Source organism: Lactuca serriola, chromosome 5, assembly GCF_051521515.1.
Source record: "Lactuca serriola cultivar US96UC23 chromosome 5, Lser_US96UC23_V15, whole genome shotgun sequence".
Lineage (NCBI taxonomy): Eukaryota > Viridiplantae > Streptophyta > Magnoliopsida > Asterales > Asteraceae > Lactuca > Lactuca serriola.
Window position 1 is genome coordinate 39161946 of NC_136412.1, and position 15616 is coordinate 39177561.

A 15616-nucleotide genomic window follows, 5' to 3' on the forward strand; every position below is an offset into this window, starting at 1 on the left:
CCGACGTCACCAAACCCAAGGCTAAAAGTGATTGCTACATGGCCATTGGTAGCCTTATGTCAAACATGACCTTAAGTAGTCCATTGCTTCCTTGCTCTCATCTTTGTAGTGGCGCTCTACAACGCACTCACGCTATCTACCAACCTAGTGAATGCTACGGCTACACCCGCAGACTTACAACACTCTATCACTGTCTGGCTGCTAGTGAGTGCTACGGCTACACCCGCAGACTTACAACACTCTATCACTATCTGGCTGCAAGTGAACGCTACGGCTACACTCGCAGACTTACAACACTCTAACACTATCTAGCTACTAGTGAATGCTACAGCTACACCCGCAGATTTACAACACTCTATCACTATATGGCTGCTAGTGAACGCTACGGCTACACCCCCAGACTTACAACACTTTGACACATTCTCATTCGCTGGTTACTGATCCGAACACATCCAACGTCAAGCATACACACGACCTAGCATCCAAAACTAAACCCATGTCCTGGTTGGAATCCCCAAACTGATTCCCTAAGGCTTGCTAGCCACATTCTGAGAACGCTATCTCATCATTGGCAAGTTTTTCTGAACTTCCATCTCACACTATCCTCAAATCATACAACCACTTGGGCTTTCTTCCTTCCTGACAAGGACGCGAAACTTATCCCATCTTCATAACCGCTCTTGCTTCGGAATCCTTGGGTGATTCTCCCCCACTTTGATTCAGCTAATGCCTTACAACACACAAAACTGGAAAAATTCTCAATTCTTCTTACCCTCCCATGACAAATCTGCTAGAACTCACGCTTATCCTTGTTAGGGTTTCAACACCAGCTAATCCAAAAGATCACACAACTTCTAAAAAAATCCAAATAAATTTCCGGTAATAACCCGCTAAACCCAGGAAGCTCCGAATCTCAATTGGAGACCGTGGAATCTCCCACTGCATCACGACCTCTATATTGACCGGATTGACTAGAATATCCTTCTGATTGACAACGTGCCCAAGAAATTGCACCCCGCGCAACCAGAATTCACAATTGAAGAACCTTGCGAAAGTTCTCTCCTTCCTCAAAGTCTCTAGCACCTCCCTCAGGTGCTTCTTGCGCTGCTCCTCAGTCTTGGAATAAACCAAGATGACGCCGTACTTTCTCAATCCCGAATCTGGGGAATTGCTCTATCACTATTCACTAATGCTTTTCGGCATGCAATTGGCATACGACATCTCTTGAAAATATAATTCAGACACAAATGGAGGATAACCTAGAGTCACACTCACTCAACCGCTGGAACGAAAGGCTCTATCGTGCAGTTTCCCGCATGTGTTGTACTGAATCTAACCTCGATGATCTCTCAAAAGTTGATCCAAAATCTAGGGTCTCCTCCCGAGACACCTCAATATAAGCAACTGATCTGATTCCCTCTTACCAACGTGCTCCAAGTCCATATCTCGTTCTCAAGCTCTAGAAGTCATATCATTTAGGGTCTTGCACCCCAAGATACTCACGATCTCCCTGCTATCATTCTATAGTATGTTTTGATAACTTACCTTCTTCATTTCCTCATCTGCTGCATACTACGGTACCATATAAGCTCTTTCTCGAGACTCAGAAGTGATCTCTACCACAGTCTCAGTTGTCTGGTGGAGATCTAACAACTCTTGCGCCAACTGCTGCGCCTCAATCTCCTGGGCACACTCTGCCCAGAATCTGGTCTAAAAGTCATCCCATGACATAGCATCAATTGCTCCATCACTGAACTCACTATCAACCTCTTCCTATCAATCTCGTGCTCTATCCATCAAGAGACATGAAGTAGGTCAGATCTTTTCTCCTTTTGAGACAACGTCTGGTACTAAAAGTGTTGGTGACATCTGCCAACCATCTGCTGCTAACAATGGGTCCTTAACCCCCATGGAAATCTGGAGCCTCACAAACTCTGAATTCCTGAAATATAAAAGTACGGGTCTCTATCATGACTGCTATCTTAGTGCATAATGCACTCGGCCTCTCATCACAAATCTCTATAATGTCCTCCTTGATCACATTGAGGATCACAGGAGTCTGGTCAATGACACTGCACATAACTCTCAGATGGAATGAACTCCCTCATCTGATCATCAATCTACCAGAATCTAGAGTCCGAGCCTGATCCCTCGTCGAGACCAGTACTACCATCTGGTCTACCCCGTTGCGTCACTATACTCGGAAATATACCATCACAATCACCATAATACTCATCATACTCGAGGGATCTCACACACTACAAGTTCCCTGGTCTTATCTCGGCCTTCTTTGATTCGAGTACAGATCCTCTTCTTTCAGTAGTATGGGCCCCTACTACCTTCCATATCTATCCATACTTTCCTCAAGAACTGCCTCGACTCCACCAAGTCCCTTCTACTACTACTACTACTGATTTCATGCTAATCTCATCCTAGGCTTGCCCTAGGGAAATCTCTGACTCTACCCAAACCAGTCCTCAGCTGCTGAAGGCCTCCTTGTAATGCCAATTAGCCATCACCTGAATACCATTACATGTGATGACGCTCAGATAATCCTTTGAGTAAAAGACTCATCTCTACAACGGTTAGACTCAGACGAGAGTTGCGCAATAGGGCCAAATCCAGCACACTGAGATTATTCAACCCTGATCACATGTGACGTGACGTATTCACCTAATGGCTAACTCCTATCACTCAGAGTCCCACAAAGCACAAACCAAGCAGCATTCAGACACCGGAACTACTCAAGCAAATCTATCCTCATAACAAGAAACTGTACTAGCATATAATGCTAAGCTCATACTATCAATCATAACCTAAACAGGCTACCCTACTACTGTCTTCTCAATACTAGCATGCAATTCTCATAAAGCTGGAACACATATACCAGGCACGTAAGGCATCCTCCTAGATCCTCAGTCCTATTCTAGCATGCTATTCTACTGAAACTAAAACTGATAATCATAACATGAAATTGTATGGGTAATTTGGGAGTACTAACTTGAGCTCGGCTGATTGCACGCATCACACACTTTGCTCTTCTTAAAGTTCTTTTCTCTTTTCAGACTCTTTTCAAACTCCTTTTTATAAAATGGTTTTACTTTTGAAAGTTTTCATACCAAGCCCTTAGTTTGAGTTCAGACACACCTGAGTGTCTATCGTAATCCCTCAAACCAAGGCTCTGATACCAACTTGTAACATCCCAAAAACACAGGCCAAAAATTTCATTTTTAAATACGTTATTAGAAAACCAACAGTGTAATAAAACATCTGTAATATCATGTCATGTCAAAACCAAAGTAGAAATAATCAAAACATGTTATCATAAAACAATATTAGAGTGTAATCCCAAAGATCTCATGTGCGGAAAACCATAGTGTGATGCGCTGCGACCGAGCCGACTCCTTTCCTTAAAAAAACGAGTACCTGAAACCAAAACTGTAAACCGTAAGTACGAAGCTTAGTGAGTTTCCCCATCATGACACATACCATACAATCATATAACGAACATCTAGGAGATACGGGCCTCGCCCACACTCATAGAGATACGGGCCTCGCCCACACTCCGCTAGCTAGGAGATATGGGCCTTGCCCACACTCATGGAGATATGGGCCTCGCCCACACTCCGCGAGCTAGGAGATACGGGCCTCACCCATACTCCACTATCTCTAAGATACGAGCCTCGCCCATACTCAACTACTAAACCATAACATACAAGTTTATACAATCATATAATGAACAACTAGGAGATACGGGCCTCGCCCACACTCATGGAGATACGGGCCTCGCCCACACTCTGCTAGCTAGGAGATACGGGCCTTGCCCACACTCAGCTACTAAACCATAACATACAGGTAGCACACAGACAATGAGTATAAACAATTCTATCATACAATCATATATCATAATCAAACTCAACTATGAGATACGAGCTCTGCCCACACTCCAATACTAACGTATCATCAATACGGGCCGGCCTTGGTGCCTTAGACCCGTTCCTACTGGAAGGAAACTCACCTCACACTGCTGATGTCCCGCAGACCCAATCCCACACTGCTGAAGTCCCGCAGACTTGACTCCAGTTGCTAGATGACAGATTCCCGATCTGTCAACATCAAAATAACACCCAATTAATAATTGGGTTCAACTACATAATTATGCTCGCATACTTTGAATAATTACTACATTTCCCCAAGCTTGTCTTACCCAAGCCCAAGGCCCAATCCATAGGCCCAAAGTCAACTAGGGATCAAAGCGCACATATGGCCCAATTTTCTAAATTGGGCCCAAACCTCAACATGGGCTTCCCTTAAGGCCCAATTGTCCAGTCCAGTCCAACATGTCCCATTCTAAGGGCCCAATATCATACAACTCTCGAGGCCTAAACTATGGCTCATCTATGGCCCAATTTTCCAAATTGGGCCCAATCCTTCATTAGGGCCTTACCCTAAAGCCCAACTAAATATTCTAGTCCATAATCATTCTTGGATGGCCCATTATTGGCCCAATTACCAATTACCCAATTGAAAAGCCCAACTCAAGGCCTATGTAACATTAGGGTTTCACGTAAAATGACAATTAGGGTTAAGTGTTTCTCACTTAACCCATTTAGAGCTTAACCTACTAAGGACTTAATTCACTAAGTCCATTATTGCTTAGATTAATTTCTGCCAATGATTATTATTTAATATTTCACTTATTAAATAATTTCTCGTGTGTGTCCTGATAATTTCTCAAATATTAGTATTTTCTCAATTAGCCCATTAAGGACTTATTCCATTAAGTCCTTTATTCTACTAGATAAATGGCATGGAATAGTTTGGGCTTAATTCACAATCCAATCCCAATGGCCCAAAAGTGGGTCCAAATAGGTACAAGGCCCAAATACTCATAATTAGGGTTTTCCACCCAAACATGGCCCAATAGGCCCAAAACCGATCTCTAAGCCCCTTAGGGTTTGCTAGTGGGGCACCACCCACTACCACCTCGGGTAGTGGTGGTCAATGGCGGCTTATGGCGGCGGCCACCAGCTTACAGTGGTGGTTTGAGTTTCTTTTTCATTATTCCAAATTCAAATTACATTTTACAAAGCTAACTCAATCAACCACACACACACAAACACTAAACTAATCACGCACACACACAGCCACACTGTGGTGGCCAGCGGTGGCTCGTAGTGGTGACCCTTCTTCTCACTTTTTCGACAAAGCATGGTACACACACAACATACACTAAGCAAAATACTCTTTTATGCTCAAGAAATGGGTCCAAAACTCCCGCCTGCGGTGGTCGGAGGCGGAAGGGACGTTGGCAAGTTGTGGTTGACGAAGAGACTGAAGATGAGGTGGAAGGTGATGACGAAAACTGCAACACTAGCGACAACAGCAGCTTCAGCGGCGGTGCTAACGACGACAACCACCATGGCCGGCCACCATGGTGGCTCTTCACCACTCTAACTTGGCAGATTCCATCCCCCCATGAACGAACCTACTTCGCGAGCCCCGAACAATGTTATCATACATTGGTGATGACCTAGGACGCAACCCGCACAACACCCTCAAGACGCCAGACGGCGGTTGGAGGTTACTATCGTCACAGTGAGGTCGCATGGCGGCAACGTCTTCAACAAGGTGATGGAACAGATGCGACAGGTGCACTGGCCTCGGAGGCTTCCTTGCAACGCTGGTCGTCACCGGAAGGAGAGTAGCGGTGGTGGTGACTCTACGAAGGGAGCAACGACACTAGGTGGGGGAAATAAGGTGGAGGCGGCTGATGAGCCGATGATTGCGGCTGCACTCTCTTTGTTAGGGTTAGGTCACAAATGATTCATCATAATGCATATATACCTGGTCCTTATTGCAACTCTCCCATAATTACATCTCCAGCCCCTCCTTCTCTTATTCCTTTCAATCTAAGTCCTTATTTTACACTTTCAACCGCATCCTCTAAACTTCTTTACAAATAAACTCCAGAATTCACTCATTAGCCCCTTGACCTCTAAAATCTTTATAATAATACGACGATTATATATTTTTAACACACTAAACTTTCAATTATTTATTTTGGGCTACTATTTGTTCGTTTATTTATTTATTTATTTAATAAATAAACGGGTGTTACATACACACACACACACACACTCCAAATCGGCTAGCGCTCTTGTTCTTCACTTAGTGCTGATTTTGGTAGCCCATGGGGTCATTTTATAGTTGTGTCAAAAGTAGGGTTACACCTTGTAAACCCTAATTGACATGGCTTTTCATTTCCTCCATGATCCATGGATTTTAACCTCCATGGACCATCCATGGAGCACCCTATGGGTTTTAGCCCAATTCAATAAACCATCGATCATTAGCCCACTATATAAGAATGGATGGTTTACACAATCAACCCCATATATTTAATTAGTCTCTTTCTGATAACCAAATTAATTCTTCATCAATACTAATTAAATAATATTATTAATATATTAGAACTTATAATATATTAATAAACCATAAGTGTCCTTTTCTCATTTTGTCTATCCGAGTGTCATGATGTCATGCAACCCAAATGGACCATGCCAACCAAGTCAAGTACATACCAGAAATAGTTATGGACTTAGACACCTTATCCAACAATTGAGCCACTCGAACTACTTCACATTGATCTTTGTGGCCCATCTGCAATCGAAAGTATTGGCGGTAACAAATATATTCTCGTTATTGTAGATGATTTTTCTCGTTTCACTTGTGTGTTCTTTCTTAAATAGAAATATGAAGCAGCTCCTAAGCTCAAGGACTTTATCAAGCTGATTGAGTTACAAGTGCGAAAGGTGGTTCGCAATGTTCGAAGCGACAATGGTTTAGAATTTAAGAACCAAGCGTTCGATGCATTTCTCACTGATAAGGGAGTATCTCATAATTTTTCTTCTCCCTATACTCCACAGTAAAAAGGGGTCATTAAAAGACGAAACCATTCGTTGTGTGAAGCATCCAGGACCATGCTTTCATTCGCATCACTGCCTCTTTACTTCTAGGTTGATGATGTTGCCACCGCTTGTTTTACTGAAAACAGATTACTTCTTAATAAAAGATTTGTTGTCACTCCCTATGAAATCATCAATAAACGAAAACCTAAGGTCAAGTTCTTCCATGTTTTCGGTTCCAGGTGTATCATTTTCAATTCCAAGGAACAACGGAATAAGTTTGATGTGAAGGCTGATGAAGGCATTTTTCTGGGATATTCGCTAACGTCGAAAGCATATAGGGTTCTAAACAAACGATCCAAAAAGATTGAAGAAACCTATTATGTCATGTTCGATGACAATTACTTAAAGGAGACCCAAGCGAATGATAGTCACACTAAAGAGATCTTTCCTCAATCGAACCAAGTGACCATTTCATCGGCCAATCTCTATGAAGAGTTCATGCTTCTATTTTACGAACCTGAGAAGGACATCACATCTGAAGCAAAGGCAGCTGATAATAAGGTAGAAAAATTAGAGAAGATCATTGATGACCTTGCGAAAGACATGCACAATCAGCCATCAGTTGCGAATAAGCCTCAAAACACGTACACTACACTCGAGGGGGAGAATTCTAACTCCACTGCAAGTCCTCAAGAGGAGCTTTTTACTCTACAAAAATCGAATGATCCATTCCAGGGGGAGGGTTCATAATTACCATCAAGATCACCTCTCCAAGGGGAGGATTCACGTCCAGTTGTAACATCTAAAAGTCCAGTCGAGTGGGAATAAGCGATTCCAGTCTTTGAAACGATCTCATCATTCGAGGGGGAGAATATAGATGCGAATGATGATATAGATGTTCAATCAGAATTCGAAGACATGAATGTTGAACTAGATCCATCTTGTGATCCAAATTACCCTCCACTAACGAAATAGACCAAAGATCATCCAAAAACACAAGTGATCGGTGAATCATCTACAAGAGTTCTTACAAGATCTCAACTAAAAGCGAACAGACTACTTTATTCTCTCAAATGGAATACTGCATGTTTAATTAGTTTGTCTTAGAGATAGAACCTAAATCTATCAATACTGCTCTTGATCACTCTGATTGGGTACATGCAATGCAAGATGAGCTCAATGAGTTCAAAAGAAATAAGGTTTGGAGATTGATTCCCACTCCAAAGGATGCATCTGTGGTTGGTCTGAAATGGGTGTTCCGCAACAAAACGGACAAAGAAGGCAATGTTATAAGGAACAAAGTGAGACTCGTGGTTAAGGGATATTGTCAGGAAGAAGGCGTCGACTACGAAGAAACCTTCGCACCTATTGCAAGGTTGGAATATGTTCGCATCTTCTTGGCATATGCGGCGCACAAGAATTTCAAAGAATTTCAAATGGATGTTAAGCGTGCTTTCTTAAATGGAGAATTAGAAGAGAACATATACGTGGAACAACCACCAGGTTTTGTGAATGAGAAGTATCCCGATCACTGTTATATATTGGACAAGGCAGTCTATGGTCTGAAGTAAGCTACAAGAGCCTGGTATGAAACTCTCACTCACTTCCTTAAAATTTCCAAATTTAAACAAGTTTTGCTTGACCCAACCTTCTTTCGCAAGTAAGAGGGTGACCACTTAATGATCGTCCAAATTTATGTTGATGACATCATCTTTGGCTCTACGAATCCTAGCTTAACAGCTGAATTCAGAAAGTTGATGGAAACTAAATTTGAGATGAGCTCTATGGGTCCGATTAAATTTTTCCTTAGTTTGAATATAAGACATGGACTAGAAGGCATTTTCATAAATCAAGAAGCATACACGAAGACCTTACTGTCTAAGTTCGGCATGACGAGAGACTCGAAAGTGAAGGTTCCAATGGCATTCAGAACGAAACTAACACCATCTCTGGAAAAATCAGCTGTTGATATGACTCTTTTATCGCCAAATGATAGGATCTCTAATGTATCTAACATCTAGTAGACCAGATATTATGTTTTCCGTTTGTTATTGTGCTAGGTTTCAAGCTAATCCATGCGAACCTCATATGGTGGCAGTAAAGAATATCTTTATATATCAGAAACGAACCTCTTCACTCGGTATATGGTATCCTATGAAATCAGGTTTCTTCGTACAAGTATTTTCAGATGCTGATCTTGGAGGATGCGGGTTAGATAGAAAAAGTACAACTGGAGGATGTCAATTTCTTGATGACAAACTTGTCAGCTGGCAATCCAAAAAGCAATATGCGTCTCGTTGTCAATAGTTGAAGTTGAGTATATTGCTGCTGCATCTTGTACTTCTCAGGTCATATGGATTCAGAGTTAATAAGATACTATGGACTGAACATGAAGCGAATCCCACTCTATTGTGATTCCGAAAGCGCAATTTGCATATGTCAGAACCCAGTGCAACACTCAAAGACGAAACACATAGCACAAAGGTATCATTTCATCAAGGATCATGTAGAAGATGGTAACATTGAGATTCACTTCGTTCGACCCTCAGACTAGTTGACTGACATATTCACGTAAGCCTTGACGGAAGCATCCTTTAAATGAATACTCCAAGGCCTAGGAATGATGGTGTAACGACCCAAAAATCCTGACCAAAAATTTTGTTTTTAATTTAATAAATAAACCACAAGAGTCAACCATTCATTCAGAACATATCACATAAGAGTATCATGTCTAAAACATTATTTTATTTTATGAGAGTAAACATCCCAGGCAAAAACTCCTTTGGTGTTTGTGCCATGCGATCACCCCGAGCTCTTCCCTCCACTATTGGAAGTAGTTGAAACCAAAACTGAAAACTATAAGCACGAAGCTTAGTGAGTTCCCCAACCTAACACATACCACATACATCCATAGACTGGGTGTAACAGCTCAAATTTTCAAATAAATTTTTCATTTAAAACAAAGCATCATTATTCGACAAAAGGGTTTATTCCAAGTTTATTTCAAAAGTATAAATAATAAATCTTCAGGATCTTCAACAGTGGCAGTGTGTACGTGTCACGCCGGAGCCTTCCCACGGTCATCACTAGTACCTAAAAAAAAACATAAACACAACTAGTAAGCATAAATGCTTAGTGAGTTCCCCAGTATACGACTTACCCACATACGCCTTCCGGCCCGGACCTTTCAGTCCACATAACATCGCCTTCCGGCCCGTAATATAATCGCCTTCCGGCCCATAACGTATAGCCTTCCGGCCCGTATTAGATTGCCTTCCGGCCCATAGTATTTTGCCTTCCGGCCCATAGTATTAAAACATAACACATATAACATAACGCACATAACACATAAGTCACACATCATACCGTTCTTTCTGTCACATAAGGTCTCGCCTTCCGGCCCGTATAAGCATACATCACATATAAGCATACATCACACATAAAGCATCTACCTCTCTAGACATAGCATAAATATAACACATACGACCTTCCGGTCTCACAGTCAAACCCTTCCGGGCAAAGTATAGTGAGAAGACTCACCTCGTAGTATGCAAGCTATAAACCCTTCGAGCTACTCGCACTCGATCCGCTAATCCGCAGGTTCCCTATAATACCACATACCTTTATTAAGGATCTTATCAAACAATACAACTAACCCTACTAAGTTACATACAGGTCAACGGTCAATCTTGACCAGACTCGTCGAGTGCAAAGGGCAACTCGGCGAGTATAGACACCCTGACTCCACTCGCCGAGTCTGAAGAACGACTCGGCGAGTCCTAGTAGATCTTCAAGCTACTCGCCGAGTCTGAAGAACAACTCGACGAGTTCCAATAGGTCTTCAAGCTACTCGCCGAGTCTGAAGAACAACTCGGCGAGTCCTAGTGAATCTTCAAGCTACTCGCCGAGTCTGATCATTGGACTCGGCGAGTCCTCGCCATGCAGTCAATCCGCTGCCTCCTGTATTTCGCATGATTTCGAAATATATATGGATATGGGGCTTCCTGGACTTTCACATATACTAATACAGGGGTTTTTAAACACTTATAACAACACTACAATCTAACAATCCCTTAAATGGGTTTCCTAAACCCTAAATTCGCATACAACATAAAAGCTACAGATTTTGATCCGAAGATTACCTGGAAACGTGTTCCCTGTGTCCCCAAACCTCCAGTACTCGATTCCTTTGATCACCACCTTGCCCCTCCTTGTCTAACAATCTCTTCAAGCTTCTTCTAGCCCTCACTATTGCTCCAGATGCCCACAAACTCCCAATGTATCTTCAATCGGCCAAAAGACGCGACATGACGGCCATAACATCATTATATACGATTCAGAAATGAAACGGCTAGGGTTCAGCTGAACCAGCGTCTACTCGCCGAGTCCCTATTTGAACTCGTCGAGTCCAGTCGCGTATTTGCGACTGCGACCAAGACCATGGCCCTACTCGGCGAGTCATGCACCAACTCGCCGAGTCTCCTCCTAAATGTGCCCCAAAAATAATTTAGAGAAATACCTGAAATTCCGGGCTGTTACAACTCTCCCCCACTAGAACTAGACTTCGCCCTCGAAGTCTCATTCTGCGAATAATTCCGGATGTTGCTCCCGCATTTCTCTTTCCGGCTCCCAAGTCATCTCTGATCCCTTCCGATGTTGCCACTGAACCAACACCAGAGGTATCTCCTTATTCCGTAGAACCTTGATCTTCCGATCCCTGATAGCTACTGGTCTTTCGGCGTAATTCAGGCTCGCATCCACCTGAATGTCTTCTAACGGAACCACTACTGCCTCATCGGCTATACACTTCCTCAACTGTGATACGTGGAAGGTATTGTGAATCTGACTCAGCTCCGCTGGCAACTCCAACCGATAAGCTACCCGACCTACCCTTGCAATTACCCGGAATGGGCCTATGAACCGGGGCCCCAATTTACCCCTCTTCCTGAACCGGATCACCCCTTTCCAAGGAGAAACCTTTAGGAGAACGAAGTCGCCGACCTGGAATTCGAGCTCGGACCGGCGTCTGTCCGCATAACTCTTCTGTCGGCTCTGGGCGGTCAATAACCTCTGCCTCACTCGCTGAATCTGTTCGGTCGTCTGAAGTACAATCTCTGTACTGCCCATCACTCTCTGTCCCACTTCTCCCCAGCAAATGGGAGTCCGACACCTCCTACCATACAACAACTCAAAAGGTGGCATACCAATGCTCGAATGATGGCTGTTGTTGTAGGAAAACTCAGCCAACGGCAGATGCGCATCCCAGCTACCCCCGAAGTCTAACACACACACTCTAAGCATGTCTTCCAATGTCTGAATCGTCCGCTCGCTCTGACCGTCGGTCTGGGGATGGTATGCGGTACTAAAATGCAGCTTAGTACCCAACTCCTCATGGAATTTCTTCCAGAACCTGGAAGTGAAACGTACATCGCGGTCCGAAACAATCGAGGTCGGCACTCCATGCCGAGATACTATCTCTCTCACGTATAACTCTGCCAACTTCTCTGCTGATGAACTTTCGCTAATGGCAAGGAAGTGTGCACTCTTTGTTAGCCTATCCACAATCACCCAAATCGCATCGACTCCCCTGGCAGTTTTCGGCAATTTGGTGATGAAATCCATCGTGATCTGATCCCACTTCCACTCAGGAATCTCCAAGGGTTGCAACTTACCGTGCGGTCTCTGGTGCTCGGCCTTAACCTTACGGCAGGTCAAACACCTCTCAACGAACCAGGCAACGTCTCTCTTCATGCAAGGCCACCAGTACTCCTTTTTCAAATCCAGATACATTTTCGTAGCACCGGGATGGATCGAGAATTTCGATCTGTGTGCCTCCTCCATCAAAGTAACACGCGTACCGCCCACGAATGGCACCCAGATCCGACCCTGAAATGTCAGAAGTCCCCGCCCATCCGTAACGAACTCTGAAATCAACCCGACGACCCGCTCCTGTTTCTGCATCCCAGACTTCACAACCTCGGCCTGTGCCCCACGAATAGCATCTAATACCGGAGTCATCACTGTCAATCTCAAACATACGTCCCGCAATGGAGTACTCTCCGCCCTACGACTCAATGCATCAACTACCACATTAGCCTTGCCTGGGTGGTATAGGATCTCACAGTCATAATCCTTAACCACGTCTAACCATCTCCTCTGACGCATGTTTAGGTTGGGTTGATCCATCAAATACTTCAAACTCTTATGGTCCGTGTATATGGTACAACGAACCCCGTACAGGTAGTGACGCCAAATTTTGAGGGCGAACACTACTGCCCCCAACTCTAAGTCATGCGTGGGATATCTCGCTTCGTGAGGCTTCAGCTGCCTCGATGCATAGGCTATCACATGGCCCCTCTGCATCAACACTGCACCCAGTCCTGAAATCGATGCGTCGCAATATACGACAAAGTCCTCCATCCCTTCCGGAAGAGCTAATACTGGTGCTTCGCACAGTCTCTGACGAAGTGTCTCGAAGGAAGTCTGCTGTTCGGGTCCCCATGAAAATGTAACACCCTTTCGGGTCAATTTGGTAAGCGGCACCGCGATCTTGGAGAAATCCCTAATGAACCTTCGATAGTACCCCGCCAACCCAAGGAAACTCCTGATCTCCGAAGGTGACTTCGGTGCCTCCCAACTCATCACTGCTTCCACCTTGGCCGGATCGACCAATATCCCTGCCTGATTTACAACGTGCCCCAGAAATTGAACTTCCCGTAACCAGAAGTCACATTTGGAGAATTTTGCATATAGCTTCTCCGACCTCAATACCTCAAGGACCTCCCTCAAATGTCCCTCATGCTGCTCCCTAGACCGCGAATACACCAGAATGTCGTCGATGAACACAATCACAGACCGATCCAGCATCGGCCTGCATACCCTGTTCATGAGATCCATGAACACTGCTGGGGCATTGGTGAGCCCAAAAGGCATCACCACGAACTCGTAATGCCCATACCGCGTCCTAAAGGCTGTCTTCTGGACGTCCTCATCCCGCACTCTCACCTGATGGTACCCTGATCTCAAATCAATCTTGGAAAACCAAGATGCCCCTTGCAACTGATCAAATAGATCATCGATCCTCGGTAACGGATAGCGGTTCTTAACTGTCACCTTGTTCAGCTCCCGGTAATCGATACACATCCGGTGTGAACCATCCTTCTTCTTGACGAACAGAATCGGTGCTCCCCACGGCGAGCTACTCGGCCGAATAAACCCCTTCCCCAACAACTCTTGAAGTTGCGAGGACAATTCTTGCATCTCTGGAGGTGCAAGACGATAAGGCACCTTCGCAATAGGCGCAGCCCCTAGAACTAGATCGATACCAAACTCCACTTGTCTCGCAGGAGGTATTCCCGGCAAATCCTCGGGAAAAACATCTGGAAACTCGCGCACCACTGGAACCTCCTTCAATGTCTTCGGTCTCTCGGAACTCTCCCGCGTATCCATCACATACGCCACAAAGCCGTTACATCCCCGCTGTAGGCATTGCCTCGCCCTAGCGGCCGAACAAAAAGCTGATCTCGAACGGGTACCCTCGCCGTACACCGTAAGAACTCCCCCACTAGGGTCTCGTATAGTCACCAGCTGACGCTCGCAGTCGATGACAGCGCTGAATCGGCTCAACCAGTCCATGCCTACGATGACACAGACGTCACCCATCGCAATAGGAATTAGGTCAATCGGAAACGCGACCCCGAAGATCTCTAGCACACATCCCCGAAGAACCTCCGTAGCACAAATCACCCTCTCAGCCGCAATGGAAACGCTCAAAGGCCGACTTAACGGCTCACGACTAATGCCGATGTGCTGACTAAAAGCTAACGATACAAACGATCTACTCGCACCCGAATAGCGGCTCATCCGCGACTGCTCCGTAGATACCAGCTCGGGGCAGAACATTGCCCTATCATGAAACTTCCGTGTGATCACTGCCACGGAATCAGTACCCTGCTTAAGGGTCAAGAACTCCTGAATCAATCGCTCCCTCTCTACCGGGGGAACGTACTCATCCCTGAACATCTCCGTAAACCTCTCCCATGTCACCGCCGTAATCTCTGCCTGAGTGAAGTTCGCCGTCACGAACTTCCACCAATCCTTCGCTCCCAGACGGAGCTGGTTCAAGGCGAACCGTACCCTCAAGTGCTCCGGGCATGAGCAAGTATAGAAGCACCCCTCGATGTCGGCGATCCACCTCATAGCTGCAATCGGATCCTGCGTCCCATCAAATTCAGGGGGTTTCGTGTTGCTGAATTCCCTGAATAGTAATGAATCACTCCCTTGCGGCCTGGCAGCAGCCACAGCTGCGGTAGCGGCAGTAACTGCGGCTTCAGTAAGTGCGGCGTACCGCTCCTCAAACTCCTCCATCAGCGTGGTCTTAATAGACCCAAACATCTCCGGGATCTCAGCCCGGACCGCCGCAGCTACCTCTTCCTGAATAATCTGACGAATCTCCTCGTCACTCGCACCGCTCGAACTCGCCCCATTGCGTGTGATAACCATGATGTCTCTCGTAGTACAACATAAAATCATCAGAGACTCCACCAAGTACAATTGTACTCGATACGCGCCCTACCCAGTCTCCGATCTCCAGGGATTCTTACTTGAGTCTTCCACTGGTACGGTGCCTTCGGTAGTACGGGCCCAATACTACCGACCACACCGTATCAGTATTCGTCCCAAATCTTCCTCCCCAAATCCCGAAT